The sequence below is a fragment of the Coregonus clupeaformis genome, chromosome 40 (assembly GCF_020615455.1).
Source record: "Coregonus clupeaformis isolate EN_2021a chromosome 40, ASM2061545v1, whole genome shotgun sequence".
Taxonomy (NCBI): Eukaryota; Metazoa; Chordata; class Actinopteri; order Salmoniformes; family Salmonidae; genus Coregonus; species Coregonus clupeaformis.
The window spans coordinates 34,847,892-34,860,304 of record NC_059231.1 but is presented as its reverse complement, the minus strand read 5'-3'; the positions used below and the strand labels follow the sequence as shown (position 1 = coordinate 34,860,304).

At 42.8% G+C, this 12,413-nt stretch overlaps 1 long non-coding RNA gene across 1 annotated transcript; it reads left to right on the top strand.

Moving 5' to 3' along the window:
• The first annotated feature begins 11,327 nt into the window (after window positions 1–11,327).
• Window positions 11,328–11,986, top strand: LOC121555189. The gene is made up of 3 exons (XR_005997849.1): window positions 11,328–11,377; window positions 11,735–11,779; window positions 11,929–11,986. It is a non-coding gene; the product is annotated as an uncharacterized LOC121555189 (long non-coding RNA).
• The last annotated feature ends 427 nt before the right edge of the window (window positions 11,987–12,413 follow it).

The window sequence follows — 12,413 nt, the reverse complement described above, 5'->3', positions numbered from 1 at the left end:
CAGGTTGTTAGCAAGCTATTTTTGCAACATTGACACAGAAACAGTGGCTTGCTAAAGTATTCACCCCCCTTGGCATTTTTCCTATTTTGTTGCCTTACAACCTGGAATTAAAATAGATTTGTATCATTTGATTTACACAACATGCCTACCACTTTGAAGATGCAAAATATTTTTTGGGGTGAAACAAACAAGAAATAAGACAAAAAAACATTAAATTTGAGCGTGCATAACTATTCACCCCCCCAAGTCAATACTTTGTAGAGCCACCTTTTGCAGCAATTACAGCTGCAAGTCTCTTGGGGTATGTCTCTATAAGCTTGGCACATCTAGCCACTGTGATTTTTGCCCATTCTTCAAGGCAAAACTGCTCCAGCTCCTTCAAGTTGGATGGGTTCCGCTGGTGTTCAGCAATCTTTAAGTCATACCACAGATTCTCAACTGGATTGAGGTCTGGGCTTTCACTAGACCATTCCAAGACATTTAAATGTTTCCCCTTAAACCACTCGAGTGTTGCTTTAGCAGTATGCTTAAGATCATTGTCCTGCTGGAAGGTGAGTCTCAAATCTCTGGAAGACTGAAACAGGTTTCCCTCAAGAATTTCCCTGTATTCTGACCAGTTTCCCAGTCCCTGCCGATTAAAAACATCCCCACAGCATGATGCTGCCACCACCATGCTTCACTGTGGGGATGGTGTTCTCGGGGTGATGAGAGGTGTTGGGTTTGCACCAGATATAGTGTTTTCCTTCATGGCCAAAAAGCTCAATTTTAGTCTCATCTGACCAGAGTACCTTCTTCCATATGTTTAAGGGAGTCTCCAACATGCCTTTTGGCGAACATGAAATGTGTTTGCTTATTTTTTTCTTTAAGCAATGGCTTTTTTCTGGCTACTCTTCCGTAAAGCCCAGCTCTGTGGAGTGTACGGCTTAAAGTGGTCCTATGGACAGATACTCCAATCTCCGCTGTGGAGCTTTGCAGCTCCTTCAGGGTTATCTTTGGTCTCTTTGTTGCCTCTCTGATTAATGCCCTCCTTGCCTGGTCCGTGAGTTTTGGTGGGTGGCCCTCTCTTGGCAGGTTTGTTGTGGTGCCATATTATTTCAATTTTTTTTATAATGGATTTAATGGTGCTCCGTGGGATGTTCAAAGTTTTTGATATTTTTTTATAACCCAACCCTGATCTGTACTTCTCCACAACTTTGTCCCTGACCTGTTTGGAGAGTGCCTTGGTCTTCATAGTGCCGCTTGCTTGGTGGTGCCCCTTGCTTAGTGGTGTTGCAGACTCTGGGGCCTTTCAGAACAGGTGTATATATACTGAGATCACGTGACAGATCATGTGACACTTAGATTGCACACAGGTGGACTTTATTTAACTAATTATGTGACTTCCGAAGGTAATTGGTTGCACCAGATCCTACTCCCCAGGAGCTATCATTTGTTGACTTCTGTAACTGTAAAAACATTGGTTTTTTGCATGTTAACATCAGAAGCCTCCTCCCTAAGTTTGAGTTATTCATTGCGTTAGCACACTCCGCCAACCCTGATGTTCTAGCAGTGTCTGAATCCTGGCTTAGGAAGGCCATCAACAATTCAGAAATGTCCATCCCCAACTACAACATTTTCTGTCTAGATAGAACTGCCAAAGGGGGTGGAGTTGCAATCTACTGTAGAGATAACCTGCAGAGCTCTATCATACTATCCAGGTCTGTGCCCAAACAGTTTGACCTCCTACTTCTAAAAATCCACCTTTCCAGAAATAAGTCTCTCACTATTGCCGCTTGCTACAGACCCCCCTCAGCCCCCAGCTGTGCCCTGGACGCCATATGTGAATTGATTGCCCCCCCCATCTATCCTCAGAGTTCGTACTGCTTGGTGACCTAAACTGGGATATGCTTATCACCCCGGCCATCCTACAATCCAAACTAGATGCCCTCAATCTCACACAAATTATCAAGGAACCTACCAGGTACAACCCTAAATCCGTAAACATGGGCACCCTTATAGATGTCATCCTGACTAACTTACCCTCTAAATACACCTCCGCTGTCTTCAACCAGGATCTCAGCGATCACTGCCTTATTGCCTGCGTCCGTAACGGGTCCACTGTCAAACGCTCCCTAAAACACTTTAGCGAGCAGGCCTTCCTAATTGACCTGGCCCAGGTATCCTGGATGGATATCGATCTCATTCGGTCAGTAGAGGATGCCTGGTTGTTCTTTAAAAGTGCTTTCCTCTCAATCTTAAATAAGCATGGCCCATTCAAAAAATTCAGAACTATGAACAGATATAGCCCCTGGTTCTCCTCAGACTTGACTGCCCTTGACCAGCACAAAAACATCCTGTGGCGTACTGCATTAGCATCGAATAGCACCTGCGATATGCAACTTTTCAGGGAAGTTAGGAACCAATATACACAAGCAGTTAGGAAAGCAAAGGCTAGCTTTTTCAAACAGAAATTTGCATCCTGTAGCACTAACTCCAAAAAGTTTTGGGACACTGTAAAGTCCATGGAGAATAAGAGCACCTCCTCCCAGCTGCTCACTGCACTGAGGCTAGGAAACACTATCACCACCGATAAATCTACAATAATCGAGAATTTCAACAAGCATTTTGCTACGGCTGGCCATGCTTTCCACCTGGCTAGCACTACCCCGGTCACCAGCTCTGCACCCTCCGCTGCAACTTGCCCATGCCTCCCCTGCTTCTCCTTCACACAAATTCAGACAGCTGATGTTCTGAAAGAGCTGCAAAATCTGGACCCCTACAAATCATCTGGGCTAGACAATCTGGACCCTTTCTTTCTAAAATTAGCTGCCGAAATTGTCGCAACCCATATTACTAGCCGGTTCAACCTCTCTTTCGTAACGTCTGAGATCCCCAGAGATTGGAAAGCTGCGGCGGTCATCCCCCTCTTCAAAGGGGGTGACACTCTAGATCAGGGTTCTTCAATTCCGGTCCTGGAGGGCCGAAACACTTCTGTTTTTTATTTATACCTGGTAGTTAATTGCACTCACCTGGTGTCCCAGGTCTGAATTAGCCCCTGATTAGAAGGAGAGGATGAAAAACAGAGGTGTTTCGGCCCTCCAGGACCAGAATTGAAGAACCCTGCTCTAGATCCAAACTGTTACAGACCTATATCCATCCTGCCCTGCCTTTCGAAAGCATTTGAAAGCCAAGTTAACAAACAGATCACCGACCATTTCGAATCCCACCGTACCTTCTCCGCTATGCAATCCGGTTTCTGAGCTGGTCATGGGTGCAGCTCAGCCACGCTGAAGGTCCTAAACGATATTATATAACCGCGATCGATAATAGACAGTACTGTGCAGCCGTCTTCATCGACCTGGCCAAGGCTTTCGACTGTCAACCACCCATTCTTATTGGCATACTAAATAGCCTCGGTTTCTCAAATGACTGCCTCGCCTGGTTCACCAACTACTTCTCAGATAGAGTTCAATATGTCAAATCGGAGGGCCTGTTGTCTGGACCTATGGCAGTCTCTATGGGGGTACCACAGGGTTCACTTCTTGGGCCGACTCTTTTCTCTGTGTATATCAATGATGTCGCTCTTGCTGCTGGTGATTCTCAGATCCACCTCTATTCAGACGACACCATTTTGTATACATCTGGCCCTTCATTGGACACTGTGTTAACAAACCTCCAAACGAGCTTCAACGCCATACAACACTCCTTCCGTAGCCTCCAACTGCTCTTATAAACAAGTAAAACTAAATGCATGCTCTTCAATCGAATGCTGCTGGCACCCGCCCACCCGACTAGAATCACTACTCTCAACGGGTCTGACCTAGAGTATGTGGACAACTACAAATACCTAGGTGTCTGGTTAGACTGTAAACTCTCCTTCCAGACTCACATTAAGCATCTCCAATCCAAAGTTAAATCTAGAATCGGCTTCCTATTTCGCAACAAAGCCTCCTTCACTCATGCTGCCAAACATGCCCTCGTAAAACTGACTATCCTACCGATCCTTGACTTCGGCGATGTCATTTACAAAATAGCCTCCAACACTCTAATCAGCAAATTGGATGTAGTCTATCACAGTGCCATCCGTTTTGTCACCAAAGCCCCATATACTACCCACCAATGTGACCTGTACGCTCTTGTTGGCTGGTCCTCACTACATATTTGTCGCCAATCCCACTGGCTCCAGACCATCTATAAATCACTGCTAGGCAAATCCCTGCCTTATCTTAGCTCATTGGTCACCATAGCAACACCCACCCGTAGTATGCGCTCCAGCAGGTATATCTCACTGGTCATCCCCAAACCCAACACCTCCTTTGGCCGCCATTCCTTCCAGTTCTCTGCTGCCAATGACTGGAACGAACAGCAAAAATCTCTGAAGCTGGAGACTCTTATCTCACTCACTAACTTTAAGCATCAGTTGTCAGAGCACCTTACCGATCACTGCACCTGTACACAGCCCATCTGAAATTAGTCCACTCAACTACCTCATCCCCATATTGTTATTTATTTTGCTAATTTGCACCCCAGTATCTCTATTTGCACAGCATCTCTTGCACATCTATCATTCCAGTGTTAATACTAATTGTAATTATTTTGCACTATGGCCTATTTATTGCCTTACATCCATAATTTGCTACATTTGCACACACTGTATATATATTTTCTGTTGTATTTTTGACTTTATGTTTTGTTTTACCCCATATGTAACTCTGTGTTGTTGTTTTTATCTTGGCCAGGTCGCAGTTGTAAATGAGAACTTGTTCTCAACTGGCTTACCTGGTTAAATAAAGGTGTACATATGAGTACATATGCACGCACCACTTTTCAGTTATTTATGTTTTACAATTATTTGAGAGATTTTTTCCATTTCACTTCACCAATTGGACTATTTTGTGTATGTCCATTACATGAAATCCAAATAAAAATCCATTTAAATTACAGGTTGTAATGCAACAAAATAGGAAAAAACGCAAAGTGGGATGAATACTTTTGCAAGGCACTGTATAGGTTGTGTTGTTTGCCTCAGAGCTTTCAGAGCACACACTGGACACTCTGGCCGAGGAGTAGGGTTGATCCGAGCGTTCTGTTAATTTGGATGTGGGGATTTATGCCTTTCAATCTAATTTAAATGTTTGAACTTGTAACGCGGCTGCATTAATTTCTAACGCGGCGGCATGGGATTTGTCGGATTATGGCCGGAGTGGTGATGTTGCATCCAATGGCAGTGTCCATGAAAAGGTAACGCAATGATCTGGTTGTAGATTTGACAGCTCTAACACAGTTCCACCTCCGACACCACCAAAACAACATTATGTGGCTGTCAATCTGATTTACTCTAACCCTTAATGTCTGTTTCAAATGACACCCTATTTCCCATGAAGTAGTGCACTATATGGGGAATAGAGTGTCATTTGAAGCTACCCTCCAAAGGGAAACTTGGTGTTTCACAGCAATTATTTGATTTGTAAGATTGGGGCGCTCACAGGGAGACTATGTTGTGAAAACAGAACAGAACAGAACAGAGCCACAGTATGTACTTCCATAGTCAGTTCTCCTCAGAGCAGTTCTGTACAGGTGAGAGCGGGATGGGGGCCGGAGAGGGGAAACCCCTGGGATAATATCTTACCTAGCCCTTTGATTCAGGGTCGAACTGCTTCCTGTAGCGCATGTGACACACACATACGCTCACACAAATTGTAGGCAGTCAATTCAGGAAGTGATGTGAATAAAACATTCAGACATTTAAAACGTTTTTAAATAAATAGCCCTTTTTTCGATTATTGAATTGTCATTTTTGTTTACTTCCTGAATTGACTGCCCAACCCTGACACACACACACCCTGTAATTACGGTACTTGCACTGACCCTGTATAGCTTGCATTCTCATGATTTTTAATGCTACTTTTCCTCAGAGCACATCCATGGTGTCTCCATATGTACTGTTACCACAGGGAAGATGTTGGAAAGCTGTAGGCTCGTCAGCTTCCCCAGAGTAGCCAGAGAGAGACTGGAGGAACAGCAGGTACAGTCAGATAAATATTTATTTGTGAACAATAGACTTAGTCAAGCAAAACATTGCTGTACAGTATGTGTGCTTGTGGCAACAACACCCCATCACACCCAAGAACAGATATGGATCTGGCTTCAGAACACTTGTTCTCTCTCTCTCTCTCTCTCTCTCTCTCTCTCTCTCTCTCTCTCTCTCTCTCTCTCTCTCTCTCTCTCTCTCTCTCTCTCTCTCTCTCTCTCTAGGTGGAGGTTCAGAATGACTGCTCTGAGGTGTGGCCAGGTCAAGATGTTCACATCACCCTAAAGACAAATCCAAGCTACTGCGGAGTCACCTGGACAAGCACTTACCATGTTCCAGGTAAGAATGACCACCGTGAATACTTTCTACCAACTGATGTACTCAAAGCGCTTTACATAGTAAATGGGAAACTCACCTCATCCAGCACCAATGTGTGGCATTCACGGCAGCCATTTTGTGCCAGAATGCTCACTACACATCAGCTAGAATGGTGGAGAGGTGAGGATATATGCCAATTAAGAATGAGGGAGATGATTAGGTGGCCATAATATCAACCAATTGATTGAAATCGCCTATTTCAGCATCTTGCACACACAGATTCCCAGTGGATCATGTTGGTTAAACCTGACTGTATTTGACTTTGATTATTTAAGAACTATTGAGTTGAGTGAGGTGAACTGACACTGCAGGATATCATAAGCAAACATATTGAGTCAGCAAATGTCTTCTGCAGAAACACTTAAATATCATAAAACCCTCAAGGTCTATCCGAAAGTCCCCCTACCCTGCTGAAAAAAAACAGCATAGACCAGCATGGGCCAGCTTTAAATGTATGCTGGTCTATGCTGTTTTTTTCAGCAGGGTAGTCATGCTCTTACTCAATATGCATACAGAATGATCATATGTCGATGCACTGTTTGTTTTACAGAGAACAAAACTGAACTTGGTTTTAAACTATATTTCAGAATGTGACAGCAGAGATCTTCGGAGTAACATTCCAGAATGTATCAGTAAGTTTGATAGATTTTATTTCTCTATTGTTCTATAGTTCACAACCATTGAATCACACTAGATATCCCTTAGAATGGGTTAAAATGACAGACTATTTCTGCATTCAACAATGCTACATATTTGCCTTGCCAAACCAGACAACAACATACTCATTCTACATTTCCTTGTGTACAAATCAGCCTAAATATATTGGCAGTGCATCCATTTCCCTTGACTGTGTGATTACTGACTGACTGTGTCCTATGACAGCTGGTAGGCTAGCGTACACTGTGGACTCAGACAGAAAGGAGCTGGCTGTGTCTGTCTCAGACATGTTGGAGGATGAAGACTATCACCTGAGACTGTGTCACAGAAAAGCCTACACCTGTAGAGACACAGGGGCCAACACACTGGTAAGATTACAGGAGATGGGGACTTTATAGAGTAAATGTTTATTCTCAAATGGTGGGACCCTGGTTAGCCTGGAATCCATAATGTATGTTTCACTATTGTTTCACTCAGTGAAATGAAAGCATAGTGAAACAGATTGATATTCAGTTTGGAGTGTGGCTAGGCACTGATAATATGTTGAGGCACTTCCCCACTTTCACTTTCCTAGCATAATAACACCTCCCAGTGCGTTTACAACTACTGCTTGCCAGTAAGTGTTGTAAACCTGTGATAGTCAACACTATACTTTGTGCATACTCTGATAGTAACACAGGGAAGAGGAAGGTCGTAGAAATGCCTCAACTAAATGGTATGACGCTGAGACAAGCATCATAAATCAGTTGTGCTATACTCATCAGACCCTGGATTTAAATTCCATTTGAAATAATTTCAAGTACTTTACCTGGGCTTGATTGAGCTTGCCTGGCACAATGGAACCAATATAATAGTGCCAAAACTACAAATCAGGCCCATCTGGCACTCCAGGCAGACTAGTATTTGAAAAGATGTCAAATAGTATTTGAACCCAGGTCTGATCCTTGTTGACCCTTGTTCCTTCTCCGCAGATCAGAAAGGAGGATGTGCTGAAGAATACTACTCTGCAGTATTCTACACCTTTGCCCTGTCTCTGTATCGAGGTAACGACACTTAACGGCTCATTATCTAGTTAGATCAATCTTTATCTACTATTTTAACTGCGTTTTAGATAATTTTGTTTCACCTTTATGTAATCAAATGTCTTTATGATGATCTGGACTGTCTTGTGGACATTGTGGTGTTACAGTGCATTCGGAAAGTGTTCAGACCCCTTTACTTTTTTCACATTTTGTTACGTTACAGCCTTATTCTAAAATGTATTATATAGATTTTTTCCCTCATCAATCTAGACACTATACCCCATAATGACAAAGCAAAAAAAGGGTTTTAGAAATTGTTGCAAATGTATAAAAAAACAACTAAAATAACACATTTAAGTACACAACCAGTCAAAAGTTTGGACACACCTACTCATTCAAGGGGTTTTCTTAATTTTTTACTATTTTTTACATTGTAGAATAATAGTGAAGACATCAAAACTATGAAATCACACATATGGAATCATGTAGTAAACAAAAAAGTGTTAAAGAAATCAAAATATGTTTTATATTTGAGATTCTTCAAATAGCCACCCTTTGCCTTGATGGCAGCTTTGCACATTCTTGACATTCTCTCAACCAGCTTCACCTGGAATGGTTTTCCAACAGTCTTGAAGGAGTTCCCACATATGCTGAGCACTTGTTGGCTGCTTTTCCTTCACTCTGTGGTCGGACTCATCCCAAACCATCTCAATTTGGTTGAGGTCGGGGGATTGTGGAGGCCAGGTCATCTGATGCAGCACTCCATCACTCTCCTTCTTGGTAAAATAGCCCTTTGACAGCCTGGAGGTGTGTTGGGTCATTGTCCTGTTGAAAAACAAATGAGAGGCCCACTAAGCCCAAACCAGATGGGATGGCGTATCGCTGTAGAATGCTGTGGTAGCCATGCTGGTTAAGTGTGCCTTGAATTTACATTTTAGTCATTTAGCAGACGCTCTTATCCAGAGCGACTTACAGTTAGTGAATACATTATTTAATTTTTTTATACTGGCCCCCCGTGGTAATCAAACCCACAACCCTGGCGTTGCAAACGGCATGCTCTATCAACTGAGCTACATCCCTGCCGGCCATTCCCTCCCCTACCCTGAACGATGCTGGGCCAATTGTGCGCCGCCCACAATTGGCCCAGCGTCGTCCAATTGTGCGCCTCCTCCTCCATGCTTTACGGTGGGAAAACACATGCGGAGATCATCCGTTCACCCACACCGCGTCTCACAAAGACACAGCGGTTGGAACCAAAAATCTCCAATTTGGACTCCAGACCAAAGGACAAATTTCCACCGGTCTAATGTCCATTGCTCGTGTTTCTTGGCCCAAGCAGGTCTCTTCTTCTTATTGGTGTCCTTTAGTAGTGGTTTCTTTGCAGCAATTCGACCATGAAGGCCTGATTCACACAGTCCCCTCTGAACAGTTGATGTTGAGATGTGTCTGTTACTTCATCACAGCGCTTGATGGTTTTTGCGAATGCACTTGTATAAACTTTCAAAGTTCTTGAAACTTTACGGATTGACTGACCTTCATGTCTTAAAGTAATGATGTACTGTCATTTCTCTTTGCTTATTTGAGCTGTTCTTGCCATAATATGGACTTGGTCTTTTACCAAATAGGGCTATCTTCTGTATACCACTCCTCCCTTGTCACAACAAAACTGATTGGCTCAAACGCATTAAGAAGGAAAGAAATTCCACAAAGTAACTTTTAACAAATGCATTCCAGGTGACTACCTCATGAAGCTGGTAGAGAGAATTCCAAGAGTGTGCAAAGCTGTCATCAAGGCAAAGGGTGGCTACTTTGAAGAATCTCAAATATATTTTGATTTGTTTAACACTTTTTTGGTTACTACATGATTCTATATGTGTCATTTCATAGTTTTGATGTCTTCACTATTATTCTACAATGTAGAAAAACTGTAAAAATAAAGAAAAACCCTGGAATGAGTAGGTGTGTCCAAACTTTTGACTGGTACTGTACATATTCAGACCCTTTACTCAGTACTTTGTTGAAGCACCTTTGGCAGAGATTACAGCCTCGAGTATAATTGGGTATGATGCTGCCACCACCATGCTTCACTGTAGGGATAGTGCCAGGTTTCCTCCAGACGTGATGCTTGGCATTCAGGCCAAAGAGTTGAATCTTGGATTCATCAGACCAGAGAATCTTGTTTCTCATGGTCTGAGAGTCTTTAGGTGCGAAGCGGGCCTTCATGTGCCTTTTACTGAGGAGTGGCTTCCGTCTGGCCACTCTTCCATAAAGGCCTGATTGGTGGAGTGCTGCAGAGATGGTTGTCCTTCTGGAAGGTTTTCTCATCTCCACAGAGGAACTCTGGAGCTCTGTCAGAGTGACCATCAGATTCTGGCCGGGCGGCCAGCTCCAGGAAGAGTCTTGGTGGTTCCAAACTTCATCCATTTAAGAATGACGGAGGCCAATGTGTTCTTGGGGACCTTCAATGCTGCAGAAATATTTTGGTACCCTTCCTCAGATCTGTTCCTTGACACAATCCTGTCTCAGAGCTCTACAGACAATTCCTTCGACCTCATGGCTTAGTTTTTGCTCTGACATGCTGTGGGACCTTGTATAGACAGGTGTGTGCCTTTCCAAATTATGTCCAATCAATTGAATCTACCACAGGTGGACTCCAATCAAGTTGTAGAAACATCTCAAGGATGATCAATGGAAACAGGATGCACCTGAGCTCAATTTTGAGTCTCATTGCAAAGTGTCTGAATACTTATGTAAATAAGGTATTTCTATTTTTAGTTTAAGTTTTTTGTAAAAATTTCTACAAACCAGTTTTTTCTTTCTAATTATGGGATATTGTGTGGAGATTGATGAGGATTTTTTATTTATTTAATCTTTTTTAGAATAAGGCTGTAACGTAACAAAATGCGGAAAAAGTCAAGGGGTCTGAATACTTTCCGAATGCACTGTATATATTTCTATATTTACCCCACAGGGCTGGTCTGCCACGTCTGATGCACCCAGAGTTCAAGTCTTTCCCTTCAAAGACCGTGAGTGTCCTTCAATTTCTATTAGACTGAATGTTTTATTAGTTGGTTGGTTGATTGATTGTGAAATTTGCAAGATTGTCAGTGCATTGCTTTTGACCGTGCCTCTTCTTTTCTCCAAAGGTCTGGAGGAGTTGTGGTCTGGCATAAACTTTGACCCGGTGGAGGAGGCTTTGTCATGGGAACCAGTGTGTCCTGTTGCCGTGGTGATCTCACTGTGCCAGAAACGAGGGGACGATGAGTGTGACGATCTGGCTGGTTCATCACAGACCCTCAGCAGGGAAAAGGTTAGGTGCCTCAATCAATCAGTTAGTAAATCAATCAGCCTCACATCTGTACTTCTTTGAACTCCTTCACAGTTAAAATGCTGTTTCAAAGACAAAAGACTGATATGACATAGAAACAGTCAGGCACCAAGACTATATCACCAGATGACTGTTTTAACTATTATAGATTAAAGTCCTAATTTAACTGTAGCTCAGCTGGTAGAGCACGGCGCTTGTAACGCCAAGGTAGTGGGTTCGATCCCCGGGACCACCCATACACAAAAATAAATAAATGTATGCACGCATGACTGTAAGTCGCTTTGGATAAAAGCGTCTGCTAAATGGCATATTACTATTGTTATTATAACTTTCTTTCAGATAACATTCTCCAGAGTGGATCCACACCCACAGCTTTGTATGAAGGTAAGACACCACCTTTGCCTGTGACTGAATGCATTATCTTTCTAAGAAGTCCTACTTACTATCTGAACATACCGGTACATCTCCCCTTTGAGTATGCAGAACAAATTCATCTAACAAATGCATGCTCCTGGCTGTTGTTTTATCTACAGTTTACCACAGATTCTGGATCCTGGATCCGGTGCCCCTTTGCAGATGGGAATTTCCAAGGTAATAGCTCTCTGTAAATAGTGTGCATATAATTATCATGAGTGATCCGTCTGAAGTTGTGAATGATGTGCTTTTAAGTGGAAAAGCGTGCCACAGTTTGCACATCAGTCAAACCCATGACACCCAAGAATTAGAAACCACCAACGCTCTAGTATCAATCTTTACACCCACGGGGGGTATGAAAAATAAATAAATATGTATGCACTCACTAACTGTAAGTCATTCTGGATAAGAGCGTCTGCTAAATGACTAAAATGTAAAATGTAAATGTACACTAATACTATTATGGCAGACCTGGATTATGGCAGACATGGATTAAAATAGCATTTGTCTGGCACAATGAACCAATGAACCACCCATATGGCACTCCAGGCAGGCTGAATCAAATGCTCAAACTTTTTGGAAAGAAAACATACTATTTGAACCC